Genomic DNA, 12,762 nt, shown 5'->3' on the forward strand with positions numbered 1-12,762 from the left:
TAAGCTGATTGAAAGCCAAGCAATGTCATCTAAATAGCTACAATGTCTTCTGTAAAAGGGAAAGGTTTGTATGGGCATCTTGTTGCAATTCTGCATGATTATCTGTATTTTAAGTGGTGGAAACCTCTGAAAGGAAAACCAGGGGTTTAAAAATATTATAAACTTAACGAGATGTGTTTTACACTCTCTGTGAAAATGGGATTTGCAGAAATCCCATGACTTTCTTATGCTGGAAATATGTTTTTCAGATTAATTTTTGTTATTGACGCAATCTTATTTTGATGTGCATAGAATGTTGATAGTTGAAACTCATACAGACATTCATATGTTACATAAGTGTTTATAACTTTGATCTTTGTTCAATATATTCAATATCTTTCTGTCCACTGGAAATCTAAATATATTTGAAGTTACACCATTGAAGTTACACATTCATTACATTTATCATGTGTGTGCAGAATTGATTGAGCAAGATTTCCTGATTTTGTCATGTGAGTGATATATTGTACTGCTTCAAAAAGTATATATCACTTGTGACTTACTGGTATATTAGTACATATTTCATTTGTAAAATCATTTGACAAATTTAAAGTGTTTTGTAGGACTGAAATGTTTTTATGGCTTTTAAAATTACTGAAAGTACATGCACATGATGCAACTATCTTTTGACGCTGTATATATAGCAAAAAGAAACTGTCAGCTGGGTTTAAAATTAGTGGCAAAAAGACGTAATTATACATGTATGTACAATATTAGAAAAGATTACACTGTTAGTACTAGAACAATCTTGAAATAACTGCATTGAATATTTACATGTAAGTATTTGATGAGTGCACAATGTTTGCAAAAATTACATGTAATTCTCTTAGCACTTTATGTTTATCCTATTTTAGTTTCCAGGCCATGACAGTAATGAATATTTCTTGAATGGAATGCATGAGGATTAGGATGGAACCTTATTCTGCCTTTTTACCAACGCACACCATCTTTTCAAGATTTATGGAGCCCACCACAGAAGAATTTGTCTATACACATAATTAATAACATTCTTATTTATGTTACATAACTTTAAATGTTACTGGATGAATTGTTTCAACAATAAGTGTTCACATAATGAATCCCAGCAAACTTTTTATCGAGTGCACTTATTTTGTATTTTTCCTACCCATGTATCTAACATATGTTTTTATATAACATATTCATATACATTTAACATTTTTGGAAACAGCTATTTTTCTTTTAATTGAAATTTAGCCTTACTGTTTTATACAAGTTTTTTTTTAATATACTCTTTTGTATACAAACAGAACACAAATACTTAGTTACAATGAGAAATGGACATAATGCATATAAAAGTGTCTGATAAATGTGTAGGTCTTGTTCATGAACAGACGAAATTGTCAGAAAAATATTCAGTTTTAGCCATCAAATACAAATTTTAATATTTTTTAAGAATATCATTTAATCTAAATTAGATATAAAAGTTTTTTCCCCTTTATTCCAATGTTTGGAAACAAATCCAATATATGATTAAAATTGCTGTACAGTGTATCCTATTGATTCCTATAATATATCACTTTAGTTTCTTGAACAGCTTGTTTATTACTTTTCTTCTTTTTTTTCTTAAAATGATGTACAGTGTATACAGGGTCATTAATTAATTTTCATTATATTCAACTAGATACAAATAGGCCTTCTGCAACCTTTTCATTGTTTAAATGGTATGGAGTTTTAATTATCTTTCATATGAAAAATGACATCTAAATCTTAAATTGCTGCGCATTATATCCTATTAATCTAATGTATCACTTTATTTATGTTAATCTTCGTGTCTATAAGTATTAAGATTTTTTTAGAATGATATATGCAAATTCATTAACTTATTTTTCATTTTAAGAAAATTCATTTTAAAAAAGATCTATTACAACCTGTGTATTTTTTTTTCAATTTACATAATACAGTGTATTAATTGAATGTAGTTGTGTAGATTTATACATGTACCTACAAGCAAAATACATTTATTATTCACCAGGTACATGTACCAGCCTACTATATTTGATAAATAAATGTACTTCTTTCATGTATTTTTTTAATGCCCGTTTACTAATTGTATTATTTATTTATTATTTATCATGTATTATTTATAATTAAAATATTTTGAAAATTTTTCTCAATTTATTTATTTTAATAAGATTAAGAAACGGGCTATAGTCAATACACGTTTTCAAGAGTTGTCTCTCTTGGGGACGATATGAATGCTCCCCAGGGTTAATGATCACGGATATTGAGTAGGCAGTGAGGTGTGTGTGGGTACATCGGTGAAATTATCAGTATTTTTCCCCCGTTAATCTACTCTTGTATTATTTAATTGCTTTTAGCTTACTCGAGCCGGAAACCATGACCCCTGGGGTATATTGGGATCATATTGTGGCTCAAATTTTACTTAAGAATATAAAGAGAAAAACATCCTTAAAAATCTTCCTTTTAACACAAATAGTAAGAAGTAATGTCAATCAAGTGAAACCAACTTAAGATACTGTGTATTCAATTTGTAGAGAACCGTGATTATAAGGGACAAGTTTGGGCCACACTGGAGGGTCACAGTTTAAGATAGGAAAAAACTATATATGCCGTAACGCCACGAATGCGATCAAAATTTTCAAATGCCAAATTTAAAATAACAATTTCCCGACTGCAAACACAATTATACATGTAAATCCCTCATTCTATTACATATCGCCTTTCGACTCTGCGAGGGTATCATATAGCATTACTTTTCATAGCTTAGCGAGGCATAACATTCAAGATCTCAATTCAAAGATTTTAACAATAGAGTATAATCATGTGACAACACTGTGTATACCACCCCTATACAAACCGATGTGCCTCGTGCGGCATCATTTTCCTGAGTGGGAATAACGTAAATTTCACTCAGACCTGTGTACCACATACAGGTGTTATAATATCTTGTTTCTAGGACGAAGTCCAGAAATTAAAACTTATTTTGTGTATACCAAGAACGTAGTTGTGGTTCTCTTTCTTGTATAATTTTACAGGTTGTAATGAGTTCTTTTTGGATTTTGTCAGCTGAATGAACAATAAGATTTTGTAAAGAAAATAAACAAGTTTAATTTGAAAAAAAAATTAATAAACAAAACAAACCATTATTCTCACTCCCCCTTTCACACCACTCTCATTCGAACATAACAAAAAAAAGAATAATAATTCAATTAAACAAATGAACAAATATCTGATACTATCAACTAAATTCAAGATTAAATCACACTGTATCAGATATAAAATGGAAGTAAACTACAAAATGTTGTTTAGAAGCTATTTCAACCAATAAAACTCTTGTTGAAAAATTTACTCAAAAAAAATATTAAAGTTCAATAATTCAAAATACCATGAATTTACAATTACTCAAATTTCAGCTCAAAAGCATGTATATGAAAATTAGCCTGTAATAACAGTCGCTTTTTTAACACTTAAAACCTCTCTGAAAATGAACTCAAGGTCACTATGCACTCGAGACGCTCCTGCCCTCGTCAAATTTCCTGTCCCTCTTGTCTCTATCCTAACCGAAAGCCCCGGACTCGCAGGTCTCTCGCTTCCAGTCTACGACACTGCCCGGATAGAAAGCCACGCCCCACTCAGCATAGAATGCGTCCCCGACCTTCGTCAATTGTCCCCACGACCTTCCATAGGAAAATTTCCGTGTAGCACACCAGTCTGTATTTCAGGTAATTGTACCAAACACCCTTACGCACTGAAAAAAACATACTGTGACTAATAAAGTCCCGATAAACATACAAACATACTACCAATTACACTAAGACCTAAATTACCAGCGAAATGTACAAAATAACAACAAAACAACCTTACCGGCTGGGAAAACATGTGCCCGCCTAACAGAATCCAAAATTTCAATGGCTACCCATTTCTCCTTAGTATTAAGCTAACTTGAGATATTCACCATATCTTGAAACAGGCGCTGCAAAACGTGGCACCCGGCTGATGTCGTTACCGGACCCTCTACTAACCACTACACCCAAACCGGTCACTTTAAATACTCGATCTAAAAATAGCACACTCACCCGACACTCGTCACTCACATACGGTAACCCATTCATAACAAAATTAAAGAGTAACACAAATATAAACACCAGTATATACAAAACTGAATCAACTTTATTACACAGGTATTCTCTATGGTCACGTTGACACTTCGGTTGTTTAACGGCCGGTAGAATTATGTCGGATATGGATGGTATTTCGTCACTAGGGGAGAACACGGATGATCATTTTGACAGCGATGTTATCCCCGATAATGATGACAAAATGCAAACTAGGTCCAAGAGTACGAGGGGTTAATCCCGCGTACGGTCCGGAGTTAAAAGAAAAGCATCTGAGGCGAGCTCAAAGCCGTCTAAGAAACGTAATGCTACAAAAAAGACAGCGGAAAACGAACACTGTCTTGATATTGACTCATTAAAATCAAAATTGGGTATAGACTTGATTTTAAAGTCTATTTCGTGTTTATCTGAATCTGTTAAGAAATTGACAAATGTAGGTCAATGTATGGCGGGCAGTGCTAGCAATAATGAAGATGCTATGGAACAAAGGTATAGTCATAATCAACCAAGTGCAACTATTAGGAGACCTACAGAGTTTGTTAGTCTTAATCAGGATGATGCAAATAATTATGCTATAGATAGTTTTGATTTTAGTTATCTTGATTCCTCTAACAGTTCATCCCATGTAGGTGTTGATCGCCAAATAGCATTTAAAGATGCATTTGAAGTTCCAAGTAATACTGGGAACACAGAGCAAGTCAATTCTGTTGATGATTGGGATATCCCATAATGAACCCCAGAGGATGCTACTGGTCTAAAAAAGGGACTGGTTTGGCTAAGGCTGTAAATGCAGCTGTTTCTGTTAAGTCTAGCAAAAAAAACCATGGGTGAAATAGCTAAACGGTATGATAGGCCAGATACTTGTACTTACCTCTAAGTTCTCAGGGTAAACAAAGAAATCTGGGATGCAATGAACAAAAATGCACATTCATCCGACCTTGTCTTACAAGAAATACAAAAATATATGGCTCATGGGTTAATTCCAATTGGTTCCCTAGCAGATCAGCTGGCAAATAACAAAGATTTAGATGTTCAGAAAACAAAGTCCATGCTGTCAGACTCATTAGTCTGTTAGGATATGGGTTTTACGATTTATTGATGAAATGCAGAAATGAATTAAAGAATTGTTTAAATTCTCGGTACAGGACAATCTGCAGTTCAGATATTCCTGTTACAGAACAATTGTTTTGAGATAATTGTACGACCAAACCGAAAGAAATGGGTGACATGAACAAACATTCTTTAAGTTCTCTCAAGGGTCAGAGTTCATTCAATTCCTATAAGGGCAGGTCAAATTCTTTAAACTTCCGGGGTGCTGTTGGACAAGGTTACCAACAGCAAAACTAATACCAAGGTTACCAAGGGTATCAACAATACAGACCTCGTGGAGGAAGACCAAATTACAAACATATTATCCCAACTAGACTCTTGTTGCTATAGCAACAAAAAGGTCTTCCGTTCCTCATGTATTAATCTGTACAAAAATCTATTTCTCTTGTAAACAGAAAATGGATATAATATATACTGTACAGGAATTCCCAAGAAATAAACAAACCAGAAAGACAAAATGTCAATTTTTGAGAAATTTTTGTGACGATTGGAAGTTACGCCTAAACAGAACATAGTAAACATATCTTCATACATTGTTTTTCCTCAAAGTTTGGATGTTCAAGTTTTTTTAAGTTATAATATCTCGTTGAGAAAAGGTTTTTGTCTCAGGACCGGAAACGAACAAACGGAAGTGATTTCAGAAATTCAAAGTAGGTATTTTAGTTCATTTACCTACGGTACGTTACTATTAATCAAATTGAATAAAATGGGTTTTTTTAATCTAAAGGAAAACAAGGAAAACAAAAAACTTCTATTGTTTTAACGCTTAGAGTGAGAACCGGAAGTGACGTACAACCAAATGAAACTCGTTAAACACACGTTCAATCAAATATCCATTATCCATATAAGTTTTGTGTCTTGATCTTTCACTGTTTCTGAGATCTTGTTGGTACTTTGTTTTAAAAAAAAAAGAAAAAGACCTGAGAGATTTGAGATGTCTCACCGGAAATTAAACTTATTTTGTTTTTTTACCGTGTGCAGATGACCTTTTGTATTTTTTTTAGCTTAAATGTTTCTTTAATAATAAATAACCAAACTACTTTAATAAAACCAAATTTGGGTGTATTTCCTGTAGCAACCGGAAGTTACGCTGGATAAAACAAACTAGTGTTAATACAGGTACATACATAGGTCTACCATCCCATACAGTTCAGGTCGTTACCGTTTTTGAGATCTTGTCAAAATAGGGGTTTTTGTCTCGGGACAGGAAACGGATAAACGGAAGTGCTTAATATAAATTACATTAGATATTTCTTCTATAGTAGCCTTTTGTACATTATTGTTCATCGAGCTAACAATCGACCTCTGTCAATTGTAGCATCAAGCTGATCAATATCAAGACAAATAAGCATAAGTAAGAATAAAATTCATTGAAGAGTACCTATGTGCTATGGAACACTTAAACGCAATTATATGTTGTAGCTGATTGTGTTACGGGAATATTTTTTGCTTTTAAAACTAACTTTTGATTTTAATTGACATATCTTTTTTTTGTAGGAAAAAGTGGTTTCTGTGGTTAATCAAAGAGTTCAAATAGAAAACGTACGAAGTTTATGCTTGATATTTAGAGTATTCTAAACCGATATCAATATGTTAACGTTGAACTATGAGCAAAAAAACCGTGTACTTCAATCATTAAGAATAAACATAAATGTTTTAAAATAAAGCGTGAACTGTCAATCATTTTTACAAATTCATTAATCCAGTAAATGCGTTGAATTTTTCAGTGAACAACGTAACATGTGTTAGTGACAATTATCATCTATTTTAATTTCGAAATCATGGAATTTTCTGTACTACCCAATTTTCAGAATCATTGCCGTTTAAATATTTTCAGAGAAGTTTATCTGTGCAATTAACTTGTCTTAATTAATGAACTGCATATATATTTGGTAACTCTCACGTTGTGAAGCTGTTTTCATTTCAGAGAGTCATAAAGCTACATAATGGAGGCAAACCATTTCTTTATACAGCTTCTTCTAGTTCTTGCACTCGCTGCAAACCATAAATCTGTACGTTGCCATACAAACAGTATTAATATATGCATCCACTTTTATTTTTACGTAGTATAGGTGAACATACGCATGATTTTATATGTTCGTGTCTTATTGGGTTTTTTTTTTCATTTTCGTGTATAATACTATTCTGTCATTAGTTTCCAATGTGTTTTTGGGGTGGGGGTTTTGTTCTTTTTGAAAGTTTATCGTTTATTTTTATTGTTTATATTTTTTTTGGATTATAATCAAAAACATATATTGTTAAATTGGAAAATGTAAACGTCTTTCTTTTCCGGCTTAAAACTAAACACCGCTCGTAGATAGTCAACGTTATACAGGTATCTAGTACATCTAATACTTTTGACATTTTAAGGCCAAATTAAAGAAAAAAAACCCTGTTTTCTGTCGCCCGACCGACCTTATATTTTATCCTTCAACCCTAATAGATTATTGGTGATAATGATGGCTATTGGTAACTTCGCCAGAATGTTCTAAGAAGATAAGTAAGTTAACAATCGTGTGAATTAACCTCATTGGCCAAAAAATAATATTTAACTAAATTAAAGACATAAAAATTTTTCTTTGAAAGAATTATCCCTTTAGTGATTTATAATTCATGATTATCTTATCTTCTGTGTTTATAAATACGGGTAACATATTCTCTAAATATTATTCCAAGCCGATCAATATTGATGGGTCAATATTGATGGGTCAGTATTTTCGGACGAGCTAATATTACATAATTGTATTGACTTTTTGTCTATATAGTTATATTTATTGAGAATAATACTTCTGGATAGAACAGAAAAAAAATACATTTTTGTATTAAACACCATATACGAAAATACAAATAAATCCTATATTACTCATTAGTTCCTTCTATTGATCGAAGTCATTGTCAGTTGTAAATGTGCTAAAGATATACATGTGTATACTTTATACATAATAATTTATGTCATGAATTCAACGTGTGAAATTTAAATACAGCTGCAAGCGTCGATTTGACGCAGTAAATTGTGACAGGTCACCAGACACGAGATAAAGTAATATTGGCGTGATTTTATTTTATTTTATTACATTGTCCTTAATACAATATTCCTTCATAATGGTTGTGTATGTACATGTTTAGTAATTTTGAAAATCTAGCATCCCTTGAATAATGGACAGAGCGTATCCCGTTATCTGATATACATATAGATATTGTAACTGTGTTCCTGCAGGATAGTTATTTTTAATATATATATTATCCTACTTATTCTTATGACTTCAAAGTAATTTTGCATGTAGAAATATGTTTTATGCCTTTAGAAATATTAGATATTTTTGTCTTACTCGTAAATGTGAAGAAGGTCATAAACTTTAATCTATCTAAAATCTCTAAGTTTTTTTTTTATTCTTTTCAAAACAATGTATCAGGATCAGTACACGGGACATACTAAACCTCTGAAACACTAAAGACCTGAATGACATGAATTTTTTTATAAATGATATATTTAAATTTCTATGTTCTGTGTCACAAAATGACTGTGTTTCTGTATTTATTATATTTCCATGTGAAATGTGGTAGAGAAATAGCATGATAAGACATCCACATCAATTATTTACGCAAAAATTTCAAAGACCTGAAAATTTGAAATGACCTGAAAATTTGACTTAACCTGATTGTTTAAATTTTTTTCAGAACATTATACAATTAAATATCTATCTTTATAAAATGAAGTGTTGATATGTATTTGATAGTATTAGAAAAAAATGAAGGTCTTATTGATATACAAAATCGCCTCCCTATGCAGTGTTTCAAACATTTCGAAGTAAAATGATAAGAAGTCATAGTTAACCACTAATCTTCAATGTGAACATTATCTCTTCAAATGAAAACGTTTAAAACTAATTTATTATCACTTTGTATGTTATACTATGGTATGCAATTGCATGATATGACGAAGGATAAAATCTGAGATTGTATGCTATTGTATGAGATTTCAATGCAATTGTATGAGATTCCAATGCTATGCTATGAAATTTGAATAATATTATAAGGGATTTGTATTGTTGTAAAAGAACAGGCGTGAGCTCACTGTATATGTTGATTTTAATTGTTTTGTATTTAAGAGAGCTGAAATTGTGCGAAGATTCGGAAAGCCCGAGCTACAAATACTGGCAATCAACGAATCACTGGACGCCCATGACGGAGTGTACAATGGCGCTTTCAACGGCCCAGCTGATACGGAGTTAGAATTCACAGGCAGGTCAATTGAAGTCAACAAAGGTTTGTTAACTTTAATATTTGCAAGCTATATTCTTTTCGTTTATATCTAATAACTAAATTAAATTATATGACGTAAATGGTTGGATAAATGGAATGCATATCCAGTTAAAAATAATCAAATAAACTGTAATATTAATAAAGAGATATGGAAATGGTTTCGTATTTAACAAAATAGATTTAAAACGAGATGGTTGAAATTAAGATACATAACTTGTGTAAATTGAGATTTAATTATAACATCTCTTGACAGAACTTGCAGAATCCCCCCTTTTGCATTCTTTTAATCATATATACATTAAAGCGTTAAACGCGCATGTGAGCGTTAAGGAAAAAACGAATTTGTGATAAAACGTAACTAGAGTTTACAATTTCAAAATCCAAACACAATAGGATTACGAAGAATATAAAAGTCAATGTTTTCATTTTTGACCGCACTTCAAGAAGATTGAAATCATCGATTAGCATATATATTTAAAATTAATAATTAATACCATTTTAAAAATGACTTGTGATAGACATTGTTTTTGATATTTTTAGGAAAAAACAACGTTTTCTCAGCCCTAATGACAACAAGGGAGAAAAGCCAGTATGGTTCCCGGATGTTAACCATGAAGTAAAATCCCACGAAAGAATCCTTGTCGGTGTTCATTGATCTAAACTCAAAATCCCGCACACACACAACGTTTCCTATGAACAATTACCTAATTGGAATAGAAAAGCTTGAAAATGGTAATCAAACACAATACAAAGCTACAGTGAAGAATTGTGCAGTTGAAGACGGATTTGAGAAGTATTTCATGCACGCTCTTAAGTTCAAAACGTGGGGGTCATCAACGATACATTCCACCGAAGAGCTGAAAGTTCAGAATATTGAAGATTTCAAATACGCCAAAACTTATTACACCAGCGACGATAAAGATACTTTTTACACCATTCTCAACAATCCTGCATTGGAGGCTGACGGAGTTACCACTACAAACTTTCAATTCCAAGTTTCCTACTGGAATCCCTCCCATCTAGGTGATGATATTGTTGCAAACTATTACTGGAAATACAATATCTGAATACAAACACCATCGTAAATGCAATTCAACTCAGAAACTGTTTATTTTATTGGTTTGTTTTACCTGCGAATTTTTATATACCTAAAATCTCTTTTTAGTGTAATATAAGATGTGTTATGGTTGAACACCGATGTATTACTTTTTGATGAACCATACTATAATATGTGATTCAAAGATTCTATTTAATATTTTGTTTAATTTGTACCCTAAAATATAAACCATTGTATGCTTCAAACAGTGTGTTGAGTTTTCTGCTCCAACCATAACCTTCTTTTATCTGAGAAACACAAACTCATATTCGCTTAGCAGCTGCTACAATTTATTTCTAAAACATGTAAGATTGTTGTTGTTTAAAAATCTATGATTTTTGACTTTTTTATCTAACAGGTTTCAAATTTGAAAAAAAAAAAAAATGAAGTAAAATTTTGGTTCATGACTGTATAATCCATACTTTTTCATTTTCAAGTTTAGCTGTCAGTCTTGAATATTTCTTCTATTAATGTGACATAACACGGAATTAGTGCTTATATGAATATATAATAGAAGAACCCATGAAGGGATTTATTTGCGTAATTCCGCCAAATGATATGTCGATTAGTATAGAAGACATTAATTTAGTTGTCTAATTCTTGTAGTTCTAGTTGATTTAAGATACACTGATTCAATGTGTGTTACATATAAAAGACAGCACAAAGAAAATTTCAGCTGATTACAGTCTTTTACAAGTGTAAGATATCAGAAAAAGTAACACAATTATATCTAAAGATATTTCAACGATTAACAATTGTCCTTGATTCACAGTCAGCAATAAGAGAAAATAAAGACATTTCAAACGATATCAAACACTGGGAAAGCCGGGAGTATTGATAGAGGGGGACCTTTCTCATTGGTGGTGTGTTGAAGACTGGCCTTCTGTCTGTTTTATACATTCTGTAGCACAAGCTGATACATCTATTATACTCCCACACGTATTCCTTTTTCCGTGGGCTTCGCCATTGGAATCCAAAACACGGGTCGTTCCATAAGTTGTGGTCGGAGCGCAGCGCATCGGCTGGGGAGGAACGACCACTTCAGAGCATCTGGTTTAATTGACGAACAACCCCAGTCACCTGGTCATCGTTACCCTATTAGGCCGTGCGAAACAGTCTGGCAGGTAACAAATGACCCCTGTCAATTTTACCATCAAGCTGATCAATATCAAGACAAATAAGCAAAAGTAAGAATAAAAATCATTGAAGAGTACCTATGTGCTAAGGAAAACTTAAACACATTTATATGTTGTTGATGATTGTGTTACGGGAAGATACTTTGCTTTTAAAATTAAATTTTGTTTTTAATTGACATCTTTTTTTGTAGGAATAAGTGGTTTCTGTAGTTAATCAAAGAGTACAAATACAAAACGTACGATGTTCATGCTTGATTTTTAGAGTATATTAAACCGATATCGATATATATGTGAATGTTGAACTATGAACAAAAAAAAAAACATTGTCTAGAAGTGTACTTCAATCACCCAAAAAAAACGTGATAATAAACGTGCTAATGCACAAGAAACATATTCATATATTTTCAAAACTCATCATTGCAACACATTACTAGAAGATTTTATAAAATATTTGGCAACGTTGCTTATGAACTTGGCTAACTGCAAACTATTCAATGTTTTAAAATTACAACGTGTACTGTTTACTCAATTATTTTTACAAAGTCATTAATCAAGTAAATGCGTGGGCTTTTTCATTAAACAACGTAACATGTGTTAGTGACAGTTATCTTGATCTTCACGTCACCGTTTACGAATCAACAAATCAAAAGCGATTAATTGGAAGAGAGGAAATATTCTCTAGATTTTATTCCTAGCCGGTCAATATTGAAAAAAAAATATTGATCAGTCAATATTTTTCGGACGAGCTAATATTACATAATTATACTTACTTTTTGTATATATACTGAGAATGATACTTCTGAATATAACAAAAAATCATACGTTTTTGTATAAAGCACTATATAAGAAAATACAAATAAATCCCACGTTCCTCATTAGTTCCTTCTATTGATCGAAGTCATTGTCAGTTGCAAATGTGCTGAAGATATACATGTGTATACTTTATACATAATAATTCATGTCATGAATTCAACGTGTGAAATCTAAATACAGCTGCAATCTCCGACGTGACGCAGTCAAT

The 12,762-nt window shown here is 32.0% G+C and overlaps 1 pseudogene; it reads left to right on the forward strand.

Annotated features, from left to right (window-relative positions):
- Window positions 1–4,333: 4,333 nt before the first annotated feature.
- Window positions 4,334–10,948, forward strand: LOC128174169 (uncharacterized; annotated as a pseudogene).
- The last annotated feature ends 1,814 nt before the right edge of the window (window positions 10,949–12,762 follow it).

This window comes from Crassostrea angulata, chromosome 2 (assembly GCF_025612915.1).
Source record: "Crassostrea angulata isolate pt1a10 chromosome 2, ASM2561291v2, whole genome shotgun sequence".
NCBI classification, from domain to species: Eukaryota; Metazoa; Mollusca; class Bivalvia; order Ostreida; family Ostreidae; genus Magallana; species Magallana angulata.